Raw genomic sequence first — 27,792 nt, forward strand, 5'->3', positions numbered from 1 at the left:
TAGCCTGCCTCGGCCTCCCAAAGTGCTGGGATTACAGGTGTGAGCCACAGCGCCTGGCCAGTTACTTTACTTCTCTGTGGCTAAGTTGTCACATCTATAAAAAAGATGAGTACGGTAATAGTAGCATCTAACTCATGGGTATTGTGAGATTGTAAAGGATTTAGAATGATGCCTATCATATAGCAAATGCTCAATAAATGTTATTTCTTATTGTTACAGACTTCATAATAGGTAATTTTCTCACAACGGAAAATCAAATCCCAGGCCAAGGAGAGGCAAAGTGGGATGGTGAAGGTGGATTTTTTTTTGGTAATTTCAATGAGAAAGATGGAAAATCAAGCTATTTGATCAGAGCTCCAGCTTTCAACACAGTGTGCTCACTAGAATCATATGGTGAGCTTTTTAAACAAATAACGACCAGCTGTACCTAGACCAACTAAATAATCTCTTAGGAGCAAAGCTCAGGCCACTGTGTTTTGCTAAAGCTCCCCAGGTGATTGTAACATGTGGTCAGTGCTGAGAATCACAAGACTAGATTCTTGCTGCTTAAAGTATGGTTCAGGGATCAGCAGCATGGACACTACCTGGGAATATGTTGGATCTACGGAATCTCAGCTCTCTCCTTACCTGCCAAAGACTTGCTGAATCAGAACCTGCACTCCAGAAAGATCCCCCCAGTGACCCATATGCACACTGATGTTTGAGGAGAGCTGAGTTAGATGATTTCCAAGGTCACTTCTTGCTCTAAAGCAGGTGTAGAAGAAATGCTAATTGAGATAATGAGGACAGCCAATGTCCCAGAAGAGTCCCAGGTGAGAGGCTTTCAGAACCTGGACCAATAGAGATGCTGTTGGAGCCAAAGGCTGATGTTTCCCCAGGCATGGCGATCTTGACAAGAGCACACCTGTGCTCACAGGTCAAGGTAATTAATTAGCAGGGTGCCCCCTGGCACTCAAGCCTTGGCGCAAATGGAAAGCAGTGATGGGAAGTGACATAGATTGATAGGAACCAGAGAGACGGAGAGTAAGGAGATAAGATGACATTATTTTCCTGAGATATCAATGAACCTAGATATTGATGGAATTACAATGCTGTGGATGGCTCCTATGAGTCATTCACATTTGAAACTGGCAGCTTCCAAGAGGGTGTGCCCCCCACTTACACAGGAACCTTAGCTCCCGCTTACTGTCTCTATGTCCACTGTCCTCTTTCCCTTTGAGCCACTAGAGCATGGCTCCACACTCCTACCAACCCCCATTATTTCTGTCCTCTTCTTCACCCTGCAAATTCACCTCCTCTTCACCTGAGTCCTGTATCACCGAATCACTGCCTCCTTCTTGTGCTGTTGAGCAAAGCACTTTTCTGTGTGGCAATGGATGTCAAGAACCATGGATAACTACCATACAAAAAAGTATTGAAAATTCAAAACCAAGCCCAGTGTCAGTATCTCTAGACTCTACCTATTAACTGTGCAAATGGGAAGTCACCAGACCTGATGAAAAAGTACAATAAACAAAGGATTAGTCGGCTTCCAGAACTTGACAACCTGGCTGAAGAAGCCCAGAAGACGAAACCAGTTTCTTTGGTGCAGGAATTTAGTCCTCCATAGTTTTTATGGTGAAATATAAATTTCAGTATTTAAATATAACATAAAACTTACCATTTTAACCATTTAAAAATGTATTAGTTCTGTAGCATTAAGTACATTCACATTGTTGGGCAATCATCACCACCACCATCTCCAAAACCTCTTCATCTTCTCAAAGGGAACCTGTAGCCAATAAAAGATGACTTCCCCAACCCCCTTTCTCCTGGCCCCATTCAATGAAAGTAGAAACCATTATTCTGCTTTCTTTATGAACTGGACTACTCTAGGTACCTCCTGTAAGTGGAATTGTGTGATATTTGTCCTTTTTTGTCTAGCTTACTTCAATTAGCATAAGGTCCTCAAGGTTCCTCCATGTTGAAGCATGTGCCAGAATTTCTTTCTGATTTCTACCCAACATCTTGCCACTCTGGCAGACAATGAAGTCATTTACGTAGTCAAGGGCATCTTACATTGTGGGGAGCGGACATACGGAGGCATGCATCAACAACAGCAATCAACACAAGAAAAGGAATCATCATGGAGAAAGGTCTTTGGCTATCGATGGAATTGGAAAAATGTTGAGGAGTGGAGTCCATAAGCAGAGGGTGGGACCAAAGACCTAGAGGTGGACAGGAGGCTGAGGACTCTGTGTGTGTGTATGTGTGTGTGTGTGTGTGTGTGTGTTTCAGCCTTCTGAAGCAAGCTTAGCTTGTAGTCGAGTCCATAGGGCTGCCTCTGGTAGCACCATTTGCTCTAGAGCCCTGGCTTGCAGAATGTGCTCCATCACCACAGGCTGTTCTTAGCCTTCCCACGGGCTGTTGTCAATGTGTTTGCAGCAGGGCCATTGCTGACCCCAGCAAACTAAAGCACAGCTCAGGACACAGCTACAGCCTCAGACTTCAGGGAGCTCACATCTCAGGAGGGAGCAAAAGTAGGGAACGTGACTCTTTCACTTAGCGTCTCTGAAGAGAATGGAAGGAAGGTCGGTGGTGCTGTGCCCTCATTTCGATCTAAGGAAACTGAGGCCCAGAAGGATGCTATAACTCGCCCAAAGTCACACAATGGAGCTAAGACAAGAATTCAGGTATCTGCTGTTTCTCCAAGACTCTTTCTAAGTCCATGATCACTTCAACAACTGTGAATTCTCCTCCCCATCTTCCCACTCTCCAGGCCTTCAATATCCCCTTCTCCAGGGGCTGATGGTTAGAGAACCCATTTCAAAATCATCCCCTGTGTCCCCTGTGTCACTAACCCCTAGGAGTCTCACTCTCTTCCTGTGTCACCAACCCCTAGGAGTCTCACTGTCTTCCTGTGTCACCAACCCCTAGGAGTCTCACTCTCTTCCTGTGTCACCAACCCCTAGGAGTCTCACTCTCTTCCTGTGTCACCAACCCCTAGGAGTCTCACTCTCTTCCTGTGTCACCAACCCCTAGGAGTCTCACTCTCTTCCTGTGTCACCAACCCCTAGGAGTCTCACTCTCTTCCTGTGTCACCAACCCCTAGGAGTCTCACTCTCTTCCTGTGTCACCAACCCCTAGGAGTCTCACTCTCTTCCTGTGTCACCAACCCCTAGGAGTCTTAATCTCCTCCTGTCACCAACCCCTAGGAGTCTCACTCTCTTCCTGTGTCACCAAACCCTAGGAGTCTCACTCTCTTCCTGTGTCACCAAACCCTAGGAGTCTCACTGTCTTCATGAAGGTCCAGGGTGTGCCTCCTCCCTTGCCCTTCAGGACACCCCTGCATTTCCTTCTGATTGCTTACTTTTTCAGCAAAACTGCTGTGAGGCCTTGGACAAGCCTCTGTGGAGTGAAACCCCAACTAAAAGGAGAAAGGAATAAGCAAAGTGAACCTTACCATATAGGGCTTGAAATACCTTTGCCACCTGAGAAGCCAGCCTCAGCCCCCACCCTGCACCTCTCTTTGTACACTTTTGTTTCCAGGGCCCCCCTCAACTGCTCTCTTGTTCCCATAAAATGACGGAAATGCCCTGAAAGGGACAGTTTAAGATTTGAAATCACTACTATATTGATTCAGGCAGTTCTTACCTTAGGAATTTTGGACTGATCTGGGCAAAAATGTTGGAAAGTTCCAACACACTGACTTTAATCTCATTAGTGCAAATTCAGCTGACAGGCACTGAGCCACCCTGGGGGGGAAAGGGCCTGAGATGTGCAGACACTTACAAGGGGCAATTTCCTTCACACCTGGAGATGAGAAATCACAGTTGTCAGCCCTTGCTTTGAAAGACAGGAAGATTGGTGATAAAGTCAGAGTTGCCCCCAAGAGGCTCTGTAGGAACAAGGACACATTCCATTCCCTCCCAGGGAGGGAGGAGCAGCGGATGGAAATAGCTAGGAGAGGAGAGAAGCACAAAGAAGAAGGAGCCACAGAGTGAGTCTCTCACAAGAGAGGACAGGGATTAAAGCCACCGAAATCCATCAGACTACCTCTCTGCTTTGCATTTTAAAAGCACCCGTTGCAAGCATTGGCCACATCTGCTATACTCATCAGCAAAAAGCAGAAATTATTTAGAAGCTCCTCACCTGTCCCCCTGAGTTACATCGATGTTGCACTTGCTTGTTATTTCCATGTATTTCAACAGCTCCCAGAGCAGTAGTTCCAAGAATATGGACCTGGACTATTTCCTCTGACACAGAATTGCCAAATCTGTATTTTGTCAAGTGACGATGTTAAAAGAAAACATGAAATGAGAAAACAAATAAACATCAAGCAACTGCTATTATCACCATGATTTTTTAAGGGGGCATTTTCATACTAAATAAATAAATGAAGCTCTTTACACAGCTCTTTTCTGATTTTGATATGGTCTTTTGCTGTGGGCCCAGGGGATAAGGACCTGCTATTGGATAAGGAGAAGTTATGTTTCTGACTCCATTTCCTACCACTGTCCCTGACCTGCTTCCCTCCCCTAAAAGACACCCTTTAGCCCACCTCAGTACACCAGGATGTACTGCGTCTTCTCACGCTGTGCACGCTGCGCAGGGCTCACTCCTGCATCCCCCTGGGAACTCTTGCTCCTCCTTGAGCTGGCAGAAGCCTTCGTCTCCTCTGCACAAAGGGGACCACCCTCCCCCATGCCATGGGAATAGAATTCATCATATTACGTTGCAATTGGTTGTATTTACAAGTCTCTTTCTTTCCCTCCGCAAACTCCATGAGGGCAGAGGTGATCTCTTAATTACCCTTACAGACCCAGGCAACCCCCTCCCCAGAGGTGCTCAGTCACCCAGGGAGGATGGGGTGACCCACGCAGCGTCACCTCAACTCACCACGCATATGCCCAGGACTATGCTGGCATCACGAAGGCAACACCAAAGTAGACAACAAGGTCCTTGCCCTTGGGGAGTTTACTTTTAGGCAATTTGTTTAAATCAACCAGAAGTCAGTGAGACAATACAAACCATTTGGAAGCAGTGTGAGTCAACCATGGGCATAATAGCCGAGGGAATTTAAATGGAAGGGAAATCATCTCAGGGCGGGTTCGCCAGAGGCAGTTTCATGGAAGAGTTGAGTTTTCATCTAGGCCTTGAAAGAAGTATAGAATTCAAATTGGCAGAAGAAAGCAAAGATAAATCAAGGAAGGTAAAGAGTGGGAGTGAAGGCTTGAAGGAATTACACAGTGGCAAAAACAAGCAGGGCACCAGGGTTAGAACTATGCTGTAAGAACTGAGGAACTCAGCAGGGAGCCCTGAGGGGGAGGCTGGTTGGGAAGATTAACTTGAACTGAATGCCAAGCAGAGTAATATAATTTTATTGCTGGAAAGATAAGGCATCTCCAGTCCAATCCACCCATTTTACAGATGAGAAAACTGAGACACAGGGAGAGTGACTTCCCAGGGCAGCAGGAGCAGCCGCCGCAAAGATAAAATCAATGGCAGACATCTGCAGGACTCTTCCAACATGTTGGGCATTGCACTAAGCACCTTATGTGCATATCTCATCTAATTCTTACAACAATCCTAGGAAGTAGGCACTAGATATAACCCCATTTTGCAGGTAAGAAAGCTGAGAAGGCAAGCAGCTGGCTGAGGGTCACAAGGTAACGTGGACAAGCAACCGAGTCAGCACTTTGCAATTGCTCTCACATGGTGACTGTATTCCTGGAAAGAAGGTAAGATTTGAAATCAAAAGACATGCATTCAAATGCTGGCTCCACCTCCAGAGTCATATGACCTCAGGTGAGTTACCTAACCCTACTGACCCTCTGTTTCCTCATTGGTACAAAGGAGATAATAATTCCTACCCCACAGGATTTCTGTGGGGATTAAGAAAGCTTAGAAGTGTCAAGTTCTTGGCCCGTAGTATGTGCTCAGTAAACATCACGCCCATCCCCTCCCCTTCCCACCATCCCTTTCCTTCCATCAGCCTTGACACCACCTCTGCGGTCCTGCAGCTGCAACTCCCCACCCCTGTCCCACAGATGCAGGCCTCCTATGTCCCTGGACACTGGACTTCAGGCTGAGGTGTCCTGCCTTGGAGGTAACTGCATGGTGGAGGGGTGAGGATGGGAGGAGGAAGAATCTGGTTTTTCTCATAGCTTATTTGGCCCTCATGATGTTACCGGCATGGGAGGGAGAACAGATCTGCTGCCCTGTTTGGAGTGAGGTGTGCAAAGCCCCACGGTGAACCAGCGGAAAGACACAAGTGGACCGTTGTCATGGAATGACCTCTGGCTCCCTGGTTTCTTGAGTTCCTTGTTCCCTTTCCACCCTCTTTACTAAAACTCTCCAACACAGCGAGTTGTCGTGCTGCTTAACTGTTCAATTCGAGGCCTCCAGAAACATGCATGGAGACAGTTGGTAGGGACCAGCCACAATGACAAGAACATTGCTCAAACTTGGCTGTCTGCGATGGAGACGGACACAGAATTTTCATGACGGGCTAAGAGGTGGGACAGGATGAACATCCCTCCTTGTCAATTTTAATTGTGACGAAGATATAACAGCTTCTTGGCCTCTTGAATGGGGGTCTGCTTGGTTGCAAACCACCAGCCAACCCCTCAAGTGTCAGCAAGCTTGAGCACATGTGTGAAATTAGTGTTTGGGGGCTGCTGAACTGAATTCGCCAGGTTTTCAAGTCTCTCTGTAGAAAAGGCCGCTTTGGGTGAACCATGAGTTAATAATAAGAAATAATTGTAGATTATTTCTGTTGGAGTTAATGCTGGTGGTGGATGACTCGGGACAGACATGAGGGGTGAGACCTGACATTTTAAAGTACCCAGTGTGTGCAGGGCACCGTACCAGCGCTTCATAGGTGCTGTCCTGCTCAATCGTTCCAACAACCCTACGAAGTGATGAAACCAGTGTTTGCAGTGAGCCAGTCCTGTGTTTCAATCACGGCCCCGCTTTCCCGTTGTGTAACTGAGGAGCATTATTTAACTTCTCTCAGCCTTAACTTCCACAGCTGAAAAGGACTCACCTCCTAGAGGGGCTCAGAAGGTTGAAAGAAATTGCCTGTGAAAGAACACACCAGCGCCTGGCTCAGGGCTGCTGGTCCTAAACGGTCGACCATGACTGAGAGCTGGGCAGGTCAGAGGGCTTCAGGAGGCCGTGGGCTCACCAACCTCAGAGCTTGGGAAGGCTGTGATTTTGTCTTGTTACATCTAAACGCATTTTACTCTGTTGAAAATGAGGGTGAGTATATTGGTTGATTCTGGAGTGTTTTTGGAAAGTGAGAGAGCCCCGGCGTAGAAGTCAGGAGTCTTGGACTGCCTCATGCAAGTTTCAGGCCCTCAGTTTCCCACATCTGTAAAACGACACCACTGAACGTGGTGATCTCCAAACTTCCTCCCGCTCTGTGAGTCTCCAGCACTCGGAAACTTCCGCTGCAAAACACAGACCCATTTGTATGATCTTAACAGCCTCAATCCGGCTTTTCACATGTGACAGGCAGCTTGGGAGGTACAAGAAAAATAACTCAAATAATTTCAAAACAAAACACAGCAGGCTATACTCACTGCCCCTGGATTGGATGCGCTTTCCATTTCTTGCCCTGTTCACCTGCACAAGGAACAAAAACAAGATTATTATTTTTTTTAATAACACACACATTGTCTTTCTACCTGGCTTTTCATTTGGGCCCTGTGCCAGCCATGTGGATAAGATCTTTCAGGAACTTTTATAATGTCACATACTTATGCAAATTGGCCAAGTGTTTATAGCAACAGGCACCACAACAGGTTTCAATTAGCGAAAAGCAGCCAGGCAACCTAAGCAGCTTGGAGCACTGTGGATGCGGGAGCAAAGCTCTGGGCCTGGGAGGGTGGGGTAGATTTGTTGAAAGGACAGATTCTGGAGCACTTCAGTCTTCATGGCTGCTGCCTGGTTAAACCACGCTGGTCAAAACCACTCCGGCTCTTGAATCTGGGTTTCCTATTTTTTCCAGCAACAGGGTGTGACTGTCCCATTGCAATGGATTCCAGAGGGTGTGACCGTCCCGTTTTATGGGTTGCTGAGGGCCATACACTAGGTTGGCTGCCCATCGATCCAATTCCACCCTCCATCATATAGACTCCCAAGGGGCGGCCATGCCTGAGAAGCCCCTCCAGTGTGAAGCCAGGTGTGAACTCAGCTTCCAAGCCACAGGCTCATGTGTGAGCCTGGAGTGGGACATTTAAAGTTAGACAGACCTGGGTACAAGACTCAGGTTCATGGCCCAACTCCACTACTCACTAGCTATAAGACTGGGCAAAATACTTACCTTCCTTGAATCTCATTTTCCTTATTTGTAAAACAGAAATAGCCAGACCTGGGTGTCAATCAGTCTCACTTTCTAGCTATGGGTAATGCCGCTCATCTCACTGGGATGCCTGAGAGTTAAGTGTTATTAAGTGTTTATTTCTGATGTAGTAAGCATTTGATCAATGGGCCTCATCGTCATCATCATCATATCATTGTCATTATCATCTAGGACATTTCCCAAGCTGTATTTTGGGGGAGGTATTAATAGGCAATATTTGAACAATGGCTTCTGTGGTCGAATTAATTATGAAAGTACTAACTAATTAAAGAGCACAGGTAGACAAGCTTCCTTCCTGCAAGACTTCCCAGAGCCTAAGGAGAGCTGTACTTTCTGAAAGGCGGTCATGGTGCTTGTTGTTTCTCAAACCAATCAATTTGTTCTTAAAACCTCCTTTAGTTGTGAGCCATTTTGGGGACTAGAGATCCATGAAAATACCTTTGGGAAATCTTAACCAAGGCCTAGAACTGGGGAAAAGGAACCTCGAAGAAGTATGTGGTGAGAAGTGAAGAGCAGGACATTTGAAAGAGAAGTGAAAATAGGGCATGAAGAGAAGGGGAGTGGACATGGTCAATGAGTACTGAGAAGCCACCAAACACCCCGCAACATCCACGTCCAGCATTGTCCCACTTCTGAAGAGCTCTGCTTCACATCAGAGCGTCTTGCATCTCTAGAGAAGCTGTCTGAGGAGCCGGGGCAGGCCTTTCTATCCCCATTTTTCAGATGACCACAATCAGGTGCTGACATGCCAGGACCACAGAATCAGGAGGTGGTCACTCTGAAATGACAGATCATTTTCCCAGTGTCACATCCTAGAGTTTTCTGTGTGAGAGGAAGGTTGATCTAGATTCTAGATTACAGATCATTTGAACTCCACTTAGCCTGAGATTCTGGCTTATTTTTGGCTTGAGGAGTTACCGAATTGTGTTCATTTGTAGCCTCTTTCCAACTTTTACATTTGGAACACTGTAAAAATCTGCTCTGTCAAGAAGCATAATTGGAATTTTACCAAACGAATGTTTAAATGAGGTAAGATTTAGAAGAATCAAATTTCCTCTTCGTGCCTCTTTTCTGCCCTAACCTCATCCCTATCTTTAAAGCTCAGTGGCCTTGGGTTTAATCTCCCAGGCTCAGGTGGCCCTCCTAGCGCCCTATGACTTCACTGCAGAAATTGCTGAGGTCCACACGCTCCCTTCACAGTCCTTTGGGATAAGGAAAAATCCCAGGGGCTTGTAAATAGTGCAAGAAACAGCACCCCACCCAGCACTCTATTTAGCTTGGATGAAGAATGCACGCGGTGACACTGCAAAGTGCCCCAGGCAGTGACGGGACCCAGCACGGCTCCTACACCTCATCACCTGCTGATTGATGATGAGGATATAGATAGAGCCACATCTGTAGTGTGGGTTAGACGTGGTGCTACATGTGCTATGTGGGGGCTGTTGTTTTTCCCTCTCACACTTGCTGCTTTGCTGAACTAGGGACTCCTCCCTGCTGAGGGGTAGGCAGAAGCAGTAAACATTTTGACCAGATGGAGGTGATCAATTAATTAGGGACTGAGTGGGAGATTGCCTGTCTCACTCAAGCTTCTCAAAACCACCAACTCTGGGCACCTGGGAATGCATGTGGGGAAAGGCCTTTCTCTTCTCTCTGTTTTGATGTCTGGATTTTTGTTTTTCTTTTTGTTTTTACTGAGAAAGCAAATTCAAACAAAGCCAAAAGGCTTGTCTTAAGTCTAAGACCCTGAGAACAGGGACTATTTCCCTAACGCAGCCTTCCAAGATCATTTATGAAGTCTTGGCTGTGTACCAGCACTGTGTATGGAATTCCTGGAATAAACTGGGGTAGGAGCTCCCAGGCCAGCTGAAGTGACAAGATTCTCAAACCTCACAGAGGGGAGATGACAAGATGAGATAATGTCCTAGGAGGCTGTGTTAGACATATGCCAGTTTTGTGAGCTCTCTGGGTGAGCCACCCTTCCACAAGGCAGAAGTCCTAGAGGGCTGGCAATCAAATCCCTCTACCCCAACCCCCAGAAGAAGTGTCAGTGAGTGAATTAAGCCCTTTTTCTACTGAGGATTCTCATTTGCAGTAAGGTCGCAGAGGGACAATGATGGTGTCCAGTGGTAAGGTCTGTGACCTCTTGTTACTTAGATGTTTGGGACCATCTTGGTCCTTCAGCTTCCCAAGGTTGGTTTTTCAATTGTCTTTCTTCAATTCTATGAGCTACTCAGTATCCAGTCCCCTTTCAATATATTCTTTTTTGCTTCAATTAGTCAAGGTCTACATTTATGCTTGAAAACAAAGAATGCAAAGAGCTATGACCTTGACACCAGAAGTCCTGGTTCTGGGTTACAGTATCGGCTCTGCCACTTGCCTATGGTGTAATGTCCACCTTGGACAAAAACTACTACCAGCTACTGCAAAAATACACCAAAATATAAAGACCAAAGATACTGTGAAGAAACTGCATCAACTAGTGTGCAAAATAATGAGCTAGCATCATGATGACAGGGTCAAATTCACACATAACAATATTCACCTTAAATGTAAACAGGCTAAATGCCCCAATTAAAAGACACAGACTGGCAAATTGGATAAAGAGTCAAGACCCATCAGTGTGCTGTATTCAGGAGACCCATCTCATGTGTAAAGACACACAGAGGCTAAAATAAAGGAATGGAGGAAAATTTACCAAGCAAATGGAAAGAAAAAAAAAAAAAAAAGCAGGGGTTTCAACAAAGATAAAAAAAACAAACAAGGGCATTACCTAATGGTAAAGGGATCAATTCAACAAGAAGTGCTAACTATCCTAAATACATATGCACCCAATACAGAAGAACCCAGATTCATAAAACAAGTTTTTAGAGACCTACAAAGAGGCTTAGACTCACACACTTTGATACCCCACTGTCAATATTAGACAGATCAATGAGACAGAAAATTACAAATCCAGGACTTGAACTCAGCTCTGGATCAAGTGCACCCAATAGATATCTACAGAAATCTCCACCCCAAATCAACAAAATGTACATTCTTCTCAGTGCCACATGGCACTTATTCTAAAATTGACCATGTTATTGGAAGTAAAACACTCCTCAGCAAATGCAAAATAACTCAAATCATAACGAACAGTCTCTCAGACCACAGTGCAATCAAATTAGAACTCAGGATTAAGAAACTCACTCAAAACCACACAACTACATGAAAATTGAACAACCTGCTTCTGAATGATTCCTGGGTAAATAATGAAATTAAAGCAGAAATAAAAAAGTTCTTTGAAAGCAATGAGAATAAAGAGACAACACACCAGAATCTCTAGGACACAGCTAAAGCAGTGTTAAGAGGGAAATTTATAGCACTAAATGCCCACATCAGAAAGCTAGAAAGATCTCAAATCGACACCGTAACAACACAATTAAAAGAACTAGAGAAGCAAGAACAAACAAATCCAAAAGCTAGCAGAAGACAAGAAATAACTAAGATCAGAGCAGACCTGAAGGAGATAGAGACATGAAAAACTCTTTTAAAAAATCAATGAATCCAGGAGCTGGTTTTTTTTTTTTTTGAAAAAAATTAACAAAATAGATAGACTGCTAGCTAGACTAATAAAGAAGAGAGAAGAATCAAATAGACACAAAAAAATGATAAAGGGGATATCATCACTGACCCCACAGAAACAGAAACTACTATCTGAGAATACTATAAACACCTTTATGCAAATAAACTAGAAAATCTAGAAGAAATGGATAAATTCCTGGACACATACACCCTGCCAAGATTAAACCAAGAAGAAATTGAACCCCTGAATAGGCCAAAAACTCTCAATAAACTAGATATTGATGAAACATATTTCAAAATAATAAGAGCTATTTATGACAAACCCACAGCCAATATCATACTGACCATAGCTGCAGGCATCACACTACCTTATTTCAAACTCTACTACAAGGCTACAGTAATCAAAACAGCATGGTACTGGTATCAAAACAGACATGCAGACCAATGGAACAGAACAGTCACCTCAGAAATAATGCCACACATCTACAACCATCTGATCTTCGACAAACGTAACAAAAACAAGCAATGGGGAACGAATTCACTATTTCATAAATGGTGCTGGGAAAACCGGCTAGCCATACGCAGAAAACTGAAACTGGGCCCCTTCTTTACACCTTATACAAAAATTAACTCAAGATGGATTAAAGACCTAAATGTAAAACCCAAAACTGTAAAAATCATAGAAGAAAACCTAGGCAATACCATTCAGGACATAAGCATAGGCAAAAATTTCTTGATGAAAACACCAAAAGCAATTGCAACAAAAGCTAAAATTGACAAATGGGATCTAATTAAGCTAAAGCGCTTCTGTACAACAAAAGAAACTATCATCAGAGTGAACAGGCAACCTACAGAATGGGAGAAAAATTTTGTGAACCAGGCATCCAACAAAAGTCTAATATTCAGCATCTATAAGAAACTTAAGCAAATTTACAAGAAAATAACAACCCCATCAAAAAGTGGGTGAAGGATATGAACTGGCATTTCTCAAAAGAAGACATTTATGTGACCAACAAACATATGAAAAAAAAGCTCAGCATCACTGGTCATTAGAAAAATGCAAATCAAAACCATGAAATACCATCTCACGCTGGTCTGAATGGCAATCATTAACATGTCAAGAAACAACAGATGCTGTGGAGAAATAGGAATGCTTTTACACTGTTGGTGGGACTGTAAATTAGTTCAACCACTGTGGAGGACAGTGTGGCAATCTCTCAAGAATCTAGAACCAGAAATACCATTTGACCCAGCAATCTCATTACTGGGTATATGCTCAAAGGAATATAAATCATTCTACTATAAAGACACACACACATGTATGTTTATGGCAACACTATTTATGACAGCAAAGACATGGAACTCAACCCAAATGCCCATCAATGACAGACTGGATAAAGAATATGTGGTACATATACACCACGGAATACTATAGAGCCATAAAAAGGAATGAGATCATATCCTTTGCAAGGACATGGATAAAGCTGGAAGCCATCATCCTCAGCAAACTAACCCAGGAACAGAAAACCAAACACCATATGTTCTCACTCATAAGTGGATGTTGGGCAATGAGAACACATGGACACAGGGAGGGGAACAAAACATACCAGGGCCTGTCGGGGGGTGGGGGGTGAGGGGAACGACAGCATCGGGACAAATAGCTAATGTATGCGGGGCTTAAAACCTAGATGATGGGTTGATAGCAAACCACCATGGCACACCTATACCTATGTAACAAACCTGCACATTCTGCACATGTATCCTGGAACTTAAAGTAAAATAAAAAATAAAAACTAAGAATTTCTGCACAAAAGTAAAACTATAAGCTACAAATTTGGAGAAAATATTTGAAACACATATAGCTAACAAAAGATTAGTTTTAAAAATATATAAAGCACTTCTAAAATAAGAAAAAACTCTATAGAAAAAATGGGCAAAAGCCACAAAGAAGCATTTCATAGAACAAGAAACACATATAACTAATAAACCTATAATTAGATGCTCACCTCACCAATAATCATGAAGAGGCATTTCATCACCACGAAATGCCAGTTTACACCCATGTGATTAACAAACCCAAGAGGTATGACAATACCAAATGTTGGATATCAACAGGGTCTCAAACACATTGCTGGGGGGAAACTGGAAAACAATTTGACATTATCTATTAAAGTTGAATGCTGGCATACCCAGCAAATCTTTTTGATGTATTCCCTATTTCTCTAAGTATATACCCAAGAGAAAATTTAGTAGATGTATGCCAGGAGACACATATACAAAGAATAATCATAGTTGAACTTGCCAAAATAGCAAAAACCTGAAACCAACCTAACTACCTTTTGAAAGGAGAATGCATAAATATATAATAGTATAGTCATAAAATGGAACATTCCACAGCATAAAGACAAAAGAGATACAGCTGGACTCTTTCACATGGGTGAATCAAAGCAGTATCATGTTGAATGAAAAGCAGCAGATCTCAGAAGAATTCATATACAACATGATACACTTTTTATAAAATTTGAAAACTAAGCAAAATTAAAACAAAACTAAGCAAAACCAAATAATATACAACTTAGGTACACACATTCCTGTTTAAAAAGCCTTTTAATAGAGGCAAGGAAATGCTAAGCATAATATTCAAGAAATATTTATCTCTGGGGAGAAGCTAGGGGTTGGAAAGCAGAAAACACACAGGGAGCTATAAGTTATTGAATATTCTGTTCTTGGTTTGGGAAGTGGGTTCTAAGTGTTTATCATATTATTTAGTGTATATACATAAAGTAAAAGAAAAGATGGCTTTCAATGGATCAGTGGCGATGATGTGCCATGAATGATTAATTGTGATTAATCTAATTCTGTGAACAAAAGAGCCAGTCAATAAATAAGAAATCCCGGATCCATCACACGCTAATTTTATGAAATTTTCTTGACCATGGGGAAATAAAAACCATGGACTATTATAAGGATTAACTGACAGATAAATGGGAGCTGTTTTATATCAGCTTTATTGGGATTTAATTCATATCCCATACAATTCACCCATTTAAAGTGTATATATTTCAGTGGTTTTTTATGGAGTTGTGCAACCATTACCACAATCAATTTCAGAACATTTTCATCACCCCACAAAGAAACCCTGTACCCATCAGGACTCATTTCCTATACTCACCCATCCCCCAACCACAATCTATGTCTTTATAGATTTGCTTACTCTGTACACTTCATATAAATGGAATCATAGAATATGTGGTCTTTTGTGGTGGGAGCTAATATTTTTATTATCTTTTCCTAGGACAGAAGTTACTAGAGTATGGTGATGTGAATCTCTACTGGCCTACAAATATCTGCAGCTTAGCTGCCCATATAAATGTTGGCTGTAGTTGTAACCATCAAAGTCATTTTGTAAATGATTAAGCACTGTCTATCATCTAGACACTGCAATACATTGTCTTATTTTTTTACACAAGTCTAATGACGCACTATCAAGCAGGCATAGAGAAGCCAGACAACCTGGTCAAGGTCACATGGGTAGTTATGGGTTCAAAACAGGGGTTTATACCCAGGAATGTCTGGATTGAGAATCCAGGATCTTAATCACTACCTGACAATGTCTCTACATACAATGAAAAGCTATTCCTATTTTTGTGTGTATGTGGAGGAGGGTGGTAATTAGCTTAATTTTTATATGATTTTTTGTTGTTGTTTCCGTCAAAGTTAATTTGCAGTTTTCATTGCAATCAAGTAGGGTTAATGGCTTGAGTTATTCTTTGCCTGGCTAAAATTATCCAATATTTAATCTTTTTTTTTTCCTAGAGAAACGTACCTGTGGGAAGAGTAGCAATTATCACTCAAGAGAAATGTGCCAATGAATGAGTAGCAGATTGTTGACTTAAGGGTTAGTAAAACATAAAGAGCTCCCTAAGTCCTTAATTATTGGTGTTCAGTTAAGGATGTACCTGCCTGTTCTGAGGTTCCTGTGGGTATAAGGTCAGAGTAACAGGAGCTGTTATTTTATGGGCATTGGGACAGACTTTCTCTGAGTGTCTAGCAGTGGTCACTGCATATGGGAAATAAATGACAGATAACAAAGACATGAGGTTGGGGAAACAGTTAAACCTAATTCGATTTAGTTTAACACATGGAGATTTCAGAATTTCTATTAAGGAGGGGTCAGTGTTTTTCTTGGAAGAGGGCACTCAGGAGGGTAATTTTATGCTAGTTTTACAAAGCAGAGAACTCTGTTTTGTTGATTATACGTTTATCTGGAAAAAGGGTTGTTGCTTTTGGAACGTATACATTCCCACAGAAAGACATAAAATTCATGGCCCCTTCTTCCCTATTTAGCCTCAAGGGAGCTTAAGAGGACCTGATTAAGCAAGGAAAGTCATCAAACTTTCTTGGACAGCTCAGAAATCCCTGGGGTTGAGTTGAGTTTTAGGTGAAGGGTTCACATTGGTGTTAAACCAGTTTGCCCCATCTCATCACTGTCTACACTTGACAAGACTGCTGTTTGCACTACACTCACACTGACAGCCAGGACACAAGTATTCATGCTTAAGACCCAAAAGAGAAACACCTGGCTATGAATACCTGCAACTATATCATTTTTTTTAAATTAAATAACTGCATGATCTATTTCCAGGAGAGCAGGAACTTCCAATGGAGCCCAGGCTCTAAGGGCATACCTCTCTGCCCTTGTCTCCTGGCCTCCTTCCCACCATCTAACAGTGGGGTTCCAGATTTTTCCTCTACTCTGAGCACCTAGGATTCCTTCCTCTCCTCCCTGCCCACATCCCTCCAATGCAAAAAGGCAAAATCAGGCAGAGTTTTGTGATAACTTCATCCCAAAGTGGTACAGTGAGTCTCAGTCTGCCCCAGAAGCCACTTACAGGGAAGAGGGGCCTGAATTCTTACTTAATCAGGGAAATACTCCTTCCACCCTGAGAAAAAATGAAATCACCTTAGCAGGGGAGAAAAATCTTTATAAGTTGGCTAGTCCCTGACAATAAGAGAAAATCAATAGTGGCTGGTATCTATGTCTGTGGAAGGTCTAAATTGCCTCAGCTTATTCTTACTCAGCACAGGATGGGCTGGTGATTGGATGGTAACTTGAAGTCATAAAGATGAGGGACATGAAAGAGCTATGCTAAATCCAGGATGACCCAGATTCTTCCCGAAACTCACTAGAACATAAGCTCCATGAGACCAGGGGTTTCTGCTGCTTGGAACTTCCAAGGCTTTCAATAAATTATTACATGAATGTGTGAAAGCCAAAATGGATGGATGATGTGGGTCACTGACAAGCCTGTCTGCATCTGCGGCTAGAATTTCTAGCGAGGGGAGGAGAAGAGAGGTCAGCCCCTCTCACCCTACCCCTAGGAGTGTTGCTATGCCCATCACACCAGCACCAACCCCTTTCATTCCCTAGCAGTATTGCTAATAATACTAATTATTCTATGCCAGGTGATTGACACTCATATTTAAGCTAAACTTCACAATAACACTATGAGGTAAGTGTTAGCATTCTCATTTTATAGATAAGGAAACTGAAGTTCACAGAGGTTAAGTATCATTGTCTCACAGTTAAACAGCCAAGTAGGAATTTTAATATAGACTTGACTGACTTCAAAACTCACTATAGATTATCAGGATGTAAAGGGATGGGTGATATCTACTTGTGTGTTATAATGCAGAGGTTCTAAAAGGACACAATGTGCCTCCTATGAGGAAAAGCCATCACCGGTCAACTCCAACACAAGTCAACCATTTCCATCTTAATGTTATTACTTAGAGGATTGGCATTATTGGTTACTATTGTGTCCTATCAGAATTCAACTAAAGTTTGTAATACATTTGGATGGGTTCTCACTGATTTATTTATAGTTTGAGGCATAGATACCTCATCTTCCCCAAGAATGAAAGCCATGTCTTTTAAGAGATGCAGGCTCTATTATACTTAGAAAAACATTAGCCATCGTTTGAATATTCATAGAAATATGAAGAACCTGGCACTAATCTCCAGACACTTAAAGACTATTTAAATAGTTCCTTGATGCAACATGCTTATTGGTTAAGCATTGTAAACAATTGTGAACCATATTGTGCCTACCATAGAAGTGATGTCACTCACCATAAAAATCACAAGATTACATTATAACACACAAATCAGGCATTCTCAATGATTTATGTAGCCAAATGCCAGACTTCTAAAAAAGAGCTGACATGGCACTGTAGATAGGCATCTAGTATGATATGGTTAGGAGTCTCCTTGGTCTGCTAAATTCCAGAGAGACTAGAAGTCTGCAGAAGATATTGAAGTATAAATAACCACATCTGTTACCATTGAGTAAAGGACAGAACGCAGAATGGGATGGGGGCTCATGGACAAGGGCTAATGGAAAGAAAATGAAAACCACCTTTTCTCAATCTCCTCTCCTGTCCTTGGACTAAGCTCTCAAAACATGTGGCAACGGCCTCCATAGTTTCTTAAGTAACCAATTAACAAGTCAAGTCAATTTTTAAACAACTGACTTGCACATTTTCCTCTATCTCTCTGATCACCTTTGCAACAAAATTCCTCAAAAGAGTTGTTGATATGGACTATCTCTCATTTCTCTTCTCCAGTTCTCTCTAGAACCTTTCAAACTGCCCTTGACAAGGCCACCAGTGACCTCTGTGCTGCCAGATTCTGTGGTCAGTTCTCCAATCCTTGACCTTTCAGCCACATTTGACAGTCAATCACACTGTCCTTGGATGGAAGGCTGCAATTTGGGGCTATTTTGTTCACTATTGTATCCCAACTTCTGTAATAGTGCCTAGTGCATAGTAGGTGTTTCATAAATACTTATTGAATAAATTGTTCACTTCCTAGAGGAGGTGAATCATAAAGAATAGGTAAGAACTAACCAGGCAGGTGAGGATGGAAGAGAATTCTGGCCAGAAGAAATAGAACCTCAAAGCCACAGAGGCCTGAGAGAACTTGGCAGATTCAGTAACATCCAAGTAGTTCTGAATGGTTCTGAAGGATGCTGTCCATTAATTCCCATCTCCATTTAGGGGGTCTCTTGCACAGTGGGGCCCCTTCATCCCTAGGGCAATTAAGCCATTTCCTGGCTTGTTTTAGGGAGAAGCTCTTGGAGCCTGAGACTCATTGCACCCCCTTCCCAGCTCAGGTGCTCTCACCTGAGGAGCAACAGCTGCAGGTGAGGGTCACGGGAAAGGAGAGAGTGAAGACAGAAGAGAAGGGACAAGCTTCTCTTGTGATTAATCCTGTGAGTTCATCACACCGGAAAGGTGGATCCAGAAAAGCCATGTTTGGCAGGTAACGGGCTCTGCCTGTGTGACTCAGCAGCCTCTAGCGTGGCATCCAAGCTGAGCTGGTAGAAGTAAGCCTCGTTCCCCAAGGCCTGATGAGTGAGTTTGTAAAGGGCTCGCTGAAATGCATTGCAAAACCATTCACTGTTCCAGCAAGATGCTTTAAAACCAGGCTCAGAACTAATCCCAAAAGAGGGAGTCTTGATCCAAGTTCACGATGCATGTGAGTAAGTCACCCAGCATCTGCCAGCAGGCTTTAGTTCCATGTAAACTGGGAAATCAACAACGTTCTGTGGGGTGTGCAGCCCATTAGTACAGGGCCACTGGTTCTCAAAGACTCTGGGATTGAGATCCTCGGCCTCCACAGCAGGGCCGCTTCACGTGCCTCTTGCTTTTCTCGCCAAAGCGTCTCAGTGTTTTCCCAGGATGGATGATTTATCCCATTCAGTAGATGAGGCCCAGATAAGCTAAATTCTGCCTGCAACCACCCAAGTCAGTTCCTGAGGTCAGAACTGAGACCTAGACCTGCCAGCCCTGTTGTGGCCATTGGATGGCATCCTCTGTGGGACTCTAGAGGACAGCAGAGACCACGGGGCAAGTCTTCTTGCATGGAAACTGGTGGGCAAAGGGGATGGGCAGGTGTGGGGGTGGAGCACTGAGAACCTCTCAGCACAGCAGAAAGAACAATTCAAAGCATATGTCCTACCTGAGGTGTGTCAGTGGTATTTTCTTTGTAAATAAAGGACATCAGTGCTGAGATTAGTAGTTGTATAATCATAAAAGGTTGAACTGGAAGGGGCCCTGGGAGAGCATCAATCCAATTTCTTTTGTTTCTTGGTGAGGAAATGGAGATCCAGAAGGTCTGTTTCAGTTGCTCAAGGTCGCACAGTGGGTTTATGCTGACACCAGCACTGGAAGACTTGTATCTTCAGCACGGATCCTGTGCTCTTTGCAAATGCCAGTCATTCTCACAATAATTCTGGTTTTTGACGTCACTTTGAAACCAGGTCAGTCTCCCCCTCTAAAACTTTAGGTAGCTCCTCCTCTCTGCTCTTCTGACCTCTGAACTGAAACCACAGAAAGACGTCACAGTTAAAGGGTGGGTGTGCACTGCTCGGCATTGTAACTGAACACTTAAAACCCCTTGAATCTTCTACTCATTTGGTCTCGGAGCCAAAACTAACACAGCCATGAAAAGAAATGCTGGGAAACCTCCGAGACACTCTTGGAGAGGCAGCTTCTGGGAGTTGGTGAGCCTGGTTTCACTGACAAGGTCAGGCCCACTCTGGGGCATGTGAGGGAAACGTGTTCGGAGCCGTGTTCTCAGGCTACTTGCCTGGGCCCTTCCATTCCACTGAGTGACGATCATGGCTCTCGGCAGGGCGGCAGCTGCCAGCGGGAGGCTCTCCCATCACTCACTCACCCACCAGGTGTTCCTCCCAGCCACCACAGCAGCTTGGCAGGGAGTGCCACTGCCAGGGTGCTGATGGGCAAGGCGGTGCAGTGCTTGCTCCTCTGCCGTCCAGGTGTCAACAGATGGAATATGGATCTGCCCTCCCTTAACAAATAAATAGAACTTTTACAGGCTGAGTAATCCCACATGGGAGAAGCCAGACTGCCAGTGACCCCAGGTTTTCCAGCCAGGATCCAGCCTCTTTTGTCCTGGATCACAGAGCCCATCAGAATTCTTGTACGGAGTGGTATTTCCAGAACGCTGGTCATCCACTGGGTAGGCGTGAGGCTACATGTCCCTCACACTGGAGTTGCAGGGAGCCAAGTATTCCTGGAGTTCCCTTTGGCAAATGTCCTACCTCAGTTCCCACAATCTATGTTCATGGTTCTGTGCAGATGCAGTCAATTCCTCCCAGTCAGCCCCAGGAAAGAGTGACAACTTAAGGAAGGGGCACTGTCTTGCAGGGAAAGACATCCACCCCAAACCTCTTCATTCTTCTCCCAGCCGCTTTCTGACCTCAGTGAAATGGGCAGGGACACAAACTCTTGAGTCGTTTTCATCTTTGTGCTGACTGGCTTCCAATGCCAGGCCTCTAGTGAACGGGGTAGTCTGGCTGGATCCTGACAGGTGAAAAGGGGATGCTGGCAAGATGGACACAGACCAGGCTGGAAGTTGAGTCCTGGAGTTCCACAGCCACGCAGGATAAAGCTCATAGTGCTAACGTAGTAAGAGCACCAGCCTAGGAATCAAAAGTCCTGGGGTTTGAGATGCTTGCTTAGGTGTCACTTAACTTTCTTGAACCTCGGTTTCTTCAGTTATAAAATGGGGATAGTAATACCTTCCCTGCTCACCCCACCTAATTATGAGTTAGAATAAAGGAAAGCTTGGAAAGCCAGTGAGTACTCCCCAGAAATAAGTTTTCACTTTGCCTTTGTTCCTTGTTTTGTTGTTGTTACTGTTTTTGTCTCTTTTGTGTGTGTTTGTTATTATTGTTTGTTTTGGAGACAGAGTCTCGCTCTGTCACCCAGGCTGACTGCAACCTCCGCTTCCGGGTTCAAGCAATTCTCACACCTCAGCCTCCCGAGGAGCTGGGACTACAGGCACACACCACCATGCCCAGCTAATTTTTTGTATTTTAGTAGAGACGGGGTTTCACCATGTGCCCGGGCTGGCTGGTCTTGAACTCCCTTAGCTCAGGCAATCTGCCCACCTCAGCCTCCCAAAGTGCTAGAATCAGGTGTGAGCCACTGCACCTGGCCCACTTTGCCCTCGTGAGCAGTCACGGTGTTCCTGCCTACTGGCTGGTTTAGCCACCTTGGCCCATTGCTGAGTGAGGGGTGGGCTCCCCTGAGGGAGGACAATGTAGGTCAGCCCCTGGGGTTATCATTTGTTCCCCTCCTTTCTGTAAATTGTCAACAGTCACTGCTCAAAGAAGAAAGGGACACCATCCCTAGTTACAAGGAGGGACTACTCCTGCCCCTGATGGCTGTGGCTGATCCACGAGGAAGTAAACTTGGACTGGGAAAACACAAACTGTCTTGGCCTGCAACATACATCCCATTGATAAACCTATTGATAAACCCTAACATCGATAAGACATCTGTCTGGACCTTTCAGGTCTGAACAGACAGGACAGCTGCTGAGAACCTGGGGAAACGGACAATCCAATTCCCCTCTGTGATCTGAACCGTCCCTCTTCTCACTGCATCACCAGTGCAGGCCTCTTTGATTCACACAAGACCGTTTTTTAGCACAGGGTCACATTGAGGTCAACCGTCAACCCCAATGCTACAGAAACTCACCTCTGACTGCGAACCTCCAGGTTTGTTTTAATCTACCAAGCAATGAATTGGCACTTTTCACTGAGGAATGACTACTGGGCCCTTTAGAGCTGCTTTAAGCTCCGTGACTTAATGACTCTCCTGTTTAATGGAAGCAAAAGCCGTTTAAGTGGTCACAGCTGCCAGAAACGTTGCTAAAAGAATGAAACTTTCTGAGCAGGTAGGGCAGCAGCAGCGCTAATCTCCGAGCCCGCCATCCCTCGCCCGCCCTTATCTCAGGCTTGTTTTGACAGCACCCGGAGCTGGTCCCATGAGAAGAGCAGCAACCTCGCTCCTTTCCCTTTTCACGTCTTCTGCTGCAGCCCATGGTTTGCTGCAGGGGGGAAGGAAGAAACAATCAAGCATTGTCTTGTTGAGGACTGGTGTGTCAGGGCCTCATGGAATAAATAGTATTTGCCTGGGAGGGGAACTGGCTGGAAGACAGCTCAGTGTCAGGTGTGGGCTGGGGCGGAGGGGCAGGAGGGCGGTGATATTTGGGTTTGGTTTTATTATTAGTTTAATCTTTTTCTCTCTACTGCTATGGATTTCTTTTCCTCCTGACAGGCCATTAAGCACAAAGCTTGTGTCTTACCCAGCCTCTGCCAGGAAGAAACAAAAGACATTTTCCAAAGGACGTGCCCTTGCGTTACTAGGGCTCCTCAGTCACTCCCTGTCCAGCTGTGCGTGGCAAAGGGTGCGCACTGCAGGACCCTCGCAGGGTGAAAGCTCCTCTGGGAGCCCTCCGTCTGCGTCTGCAGCCCTGGCAGCTGCAGATGTCTTACCTGATGGGTTCATGGCTCTGTCATTTTGTCTCTCAGGCAAATACTGAAAGGACAGTAGGCTCCTTTGTAGGTCTGGGGACACTGGGCACCCCGCACCCCGGTATCCCAGTCAGTCAGCACTTACTGAGTGCTTCATGTATGCAGGTCACTAATGGCTCTAGCCTGCTGCATTGCACAGTTCCTTCAACAATTTTGCCTCAAGAAAGCCGCACATCTCTCCAGAATAAAGAACTAAAGATCAGTGACTATGAGACAGACACTTGAAGGATTGCTCCATAAAGGCCGAGCCCTCCTTATCTTAGAAGAGTAAGAACATTTTCTTGTAAGGAAAACAAGAGCCCTGTAGCCTTTCCGCAGCCACAGAGCACTGGAGTAGTGAAAGGGTGCCTCCACTGTGCAATCAAGAGTCTTCTTTCTGGCCAGGCATAGTTGCTCATACCTGTAATCCCAACGCTGTGGGAAACCAAGGCAGGAGGATCACTTGACCCCAGGAGTTCGAGACCAGCCTGGGCAACATGGTGAGGTCCCGACTCTACAGAAAAATTAAAAAATTACTCAGGGATGGTAGCATGCACCTGTGGTCCCAGCTACTCAGGAGGCTGAGGTGGGAGGATTGCTTGAGCCCATGAGGTAGAGGCTGCAGGTAAGCCATGTTCTCTCCACTGTATTCCAGCCTGGGCAACAGAATGAGACTCTGTCCCCCCACCCTCAAAAAAAATGTTTAACCATAAACCTTTCCCTCATCCCTAAATCCATTTTGGGTATAAGCCATCTACCCAATGGCTGTAATAATAGTTGTTGATGATTGAGAATGTACACTATGTTGCGCACTTGCTAAGTGCTTTCCATATATTATCTCACCATGTGGCAAGCCTGGAGAAAACCTGGAGACAGTGAGGAACTGCCCAAAGTCACACAGGTCATCAGGCTTCCTGAGAATGGCACCACGGCCTTGGCTTTACAGGCATGGCACTTGAGTTCACCTTCACATGCTGGGGATCCTGTGTTCCCAGAAGGCAGAGACCCTATCTGTGCACTTTTGTTAATTATTTTTGTATACAAAATAATTCAGTCCTGTGCTCAGCGCCATGAACAATTAGGGATTTAATACATGCTTTTTGAGGGTGATAACGATCTCACCATCCCAGCCAGTGAAATAACCATTCCCTCCCTTCTCTCAGAGAGAAACAAAGAGCCACAGCAGACCGAGCCACCCCAGGCACACTGCAGGGTATCTGGAGATGGCACCAGCAGGTGAGTCCCGCAGACCTGGCTTTGGATCCCAGCCTGGTCACCCACGGCCTGGCCCCTGGGGTGCACCAGCTGACCTCTCCAAGGCCAAGTTTCCCCAAACATGGGAGAAAGTCACAGCATCTACCTTGTAGGGTCATTGTGAAAATGAAGTGAGAAAATGCCCACGGTGTTCCCAGCAGCCCTGTCTGGTGGAAGGTAGGTGTTTCATGTCAGTTTCCTTACTCAGCGCCCAGGCATCTTCTTCCTCTTGTGGAGCTCTCAGCACTCAAGAGCCCCTTCAGTAAGACCTGGAATGCAGGTGTTGACCAAAGGAGTGCTGGCAGGGAGGGAGGATCCCCACTTGGGTGGCCGTATCTCCTACCTCTGCTCTTGGTCCCCCTCTGCCTTGGGGACATTCCCACCAACACAGGCTGCTGGTACCACACCCTGCTGACCAGCACGCACTGCTCTTACTTACCCCAAAAGCCCAGACTTGAATATCCTGTTGTCCTCAGTGGCATGGCTGAGACCAGGCTGGAGCTTTTAAACAAGATGTAACTCAAGTGGGGAATAACATGCAAGTAACTCTGAAGGTGACTGCTGCACCCTGTGGCCCACACAGAGAGGCTCTCTGCCCAGCCTCACTTGTCTGCAAAGGATATCCTCCAGCCTGTCTAGAGTCCACAAGGTCCAGGCTGGAGGGAAAGAGACCAAGGAGCCAGACGTCTCTCTCCCACCCACGCCCTACTTTCTGAGTTCTTCCTTCCATACTGAAGACAGGCCTTCCTCCCAGGGGATATCAGGAGTCAGAGTTCCTTTCAGCGGTTCTTGCCTTATTATATTAAGGAGAGTGGCCCAGCAAATAAACGTCAATTCAACAATAAACCCTGTGTCTATACAAGCAATGCTCCCTAGAACAGTGGGGAAAGGGAAGAGGAGGGGAATTTGATTACAAGTGCTTTATATTTACACTGTCTCATTAGATGCTTCCAACAGGCCTATCAGATATTTTAGGACCATCATTCCTAATTTGCAGGTGACAAAAGTTTGGCTTGGAGAGGTTAAGGGAATGACCAAGCTAAGCCCAGGTCTCCTGTCTCCCTCCCTTGAGTTCAGGATACCAACCCAGTCCCTGAATCTTCCCCAAGAACAAGCCTGGGGCCGGGGGAGAAAGGGGCTTCCTGGAAGAGCTGAGTTAAACTGGCACTGGATGCGGCCACAGGCAAGAGGACATGGTGGTTGTCTCTCTCTCTGCTAGGCTGTAGCTCAGGAGACCTGGTTCAAGCCCAGGTTTTGCCACTTGGAAGGCTGTATGGTCTGAAATCATTATTCTCAGTGCCTCAGTTTCTGCATCTGTAAAATGGTAAGGAACAAACCAATTAATATACATAAAGCCCTTAGTGCCCTTGATGCCTAGAACATGTAAGTATTTAATAAATATCAACATTTTTATTAACATTGTTATTGTTACGTTATTCCCTTTCAAAGTCTTGCAAGAAATAAATGGGATGACAGATGTGAAAACGTGTTATAAGCTGTAGAGGTAAGAAATGACCACTCATGCATGCTGGGAAGGTAACAGGAAAAGGACTTGGCCTTAGATGATGTCATTGAACAGCCTCAAACTTTCAACAGGAAGCACAGAAATACTTCAAAGAGTACTCCAATAATTTGAAAGCAGGCCACCGAGTCCAAGCTTCTGCCACAGTTCCAGGGCCGAGGCTGTTTCCAGAGAGCCCTGTAATTGCTTTCAACCTGTGCCTCACCCAAACACCATGGCTGGCGCAGGTGGACACCTTCCCTCTCTTCTCCTTCCATGCTGGGCCCCAGAAAGAAATACTCCAATAGTTTACCTTGTGGTTTTCAACTTTAGGCCAGATTGTTTGTTATGTATATAACTGTTTGCATTTCACTTACTTATCCTCAGTCATCACACACCTGGGAGGGAAGGAGGCTGCGCAGAGGCCCCGGAGCCCCAGCCCCGCGTAGTTACGCCTGTCCGCACTTCTGGTCTTAGTCCTTGGGTGCTTTAGTGTGAATGGAGGACACAATTAAGCTCTGTCTCCCTTTCTCAGCGAACTCAGGTGCAATCCTTCTTGACAGTCTGGAGGAACCAGGAAGGCTGGCCACCCAGTGAGTTGCTGCTAGCCAATTAATGGCTGAAAGCCCAATAGTACCACCCCTCACTGTCTTGTAGCAAAGACTCCTTGGCTCGTGTTTAGAATGTTAGCCAAGTAAGAGTCACTGAGTGCAACTTCATAGCAGCACTCGGCTGGAAACAGCGGGGCATCTAGGGGAAGTGTCCGTGCTTGGTCCCTGCCCTTACAGAGATCAGTCTGGCTGATGGAATGAGACCAATGAAATGGAAACAATGAGCAAATCATAAAAGGCAGTACTGTCATGAAGACTTTGATTTCATGACAGAATGCAATTGTTAGAGTAGGGAGAGATGGCCAAAAGCTAGAGTGGGCAGGGAAAGGTTCCTGTGGGAAGAGGTTTGTTAGCAGGGCCTTTCAAGTGTGCAGGAGTTGAACTGGTGGGAGGGAGAGTGGCATTCCAAGTTGGGGAAGCTACGTGAGAGAATCGAGGAGACAGAAAAGAACAAGGGCTGTTTATAGAGTAGAGGCCAAACTGGCATGACCGGAGTAGAAGGAGGGCATCCTAATTCCCAGCCTTATCCACTGCTTTGAAAGAACCAGGAAAATGAATTCCTATTGGCCATAAAACTAGTTTAAGGTGATGTAACCCGTCCTATTCAGCCTCCCACATTTACCGCTATACAGGAACAACTCTCTGAAACTCAGTCTCCTTGCTCGTAAAATGGGATGGTCATACGTGTCTAGCAGAGCCAGTGAGAATTAAAAGGGATAAGATGCACCGGCTCCCAGGGCAAGTACCAGCAGACAAGGAATAGGGCAGTCCTCCCTTAACACTCCGCAGAGAATAAACGTCCTCCAACTCTCCCAGGAGGCAGAGCCCAGCTCTCCTTCCAAACAGCCTTGGAGTTGCTTGGCCTCTGTACTTCTTTAGCGAAGTTGTGGGCAAAAGACAAATGCAGAGTTCTCTTGTACCTGCCAAGGAGAGAGAACCAGACCCTGTGTGGGTCTCTTGCTGTTGACATTGATCCAGTGGGTGCAGGATGGGACTGAGGCAGGCCCACCCGCCCAGAAAGCCTGCCTGTACGCTGACCCCGTGGGGTCCTAACAAACACCCTCCCAGCCACAGGGGCTCTGCAGAGCTAAGCCAGCTGTCCTGTGGAGGCGGGGACCCTCCTCCTGC

The 27,792-nt window shown here is 45.1% G+C and overlaps 1 long non-coding RNA gene across 1 annotated transcript; it reads right to left on the minus strand.

Annotated features, from left to right (window-relative positions):
• Positions 1–10,014: 10,014 nt before the first annotated feature.
• Positions 10,015–27,584, minus strand: LOC135967169 (uncharacterized). The gene is made up of 4 exons (XR_010581075.2): positions 27,327–27,584; positions 25,639–25,866; positions 24,659–24,821; positions 10,015–22,832 (listed from the first exon to the last, which is right to left on the minus strand). It is a non-coding gene; the product is annotated as an uncharacterized lncRNA (long non-coding RNA).
• Between the last annotated feature and the right edge of the window lie 208 nt (positions 27,585–27,792).

Source organism: Macaca fascicularis, chromosome 14 (genome assembly GCF_037993035.2).
Source record: "Macaca fascicularis isolate 582-1 chromosome 14, T2T-MFA8v1.1".
Classification (NCBI taxonomy): Eukaryota; Metazoa; Chordata; class Mammalia; order Primates; family Cercopithecidae; genus Macaca; species Macaca fascicularis.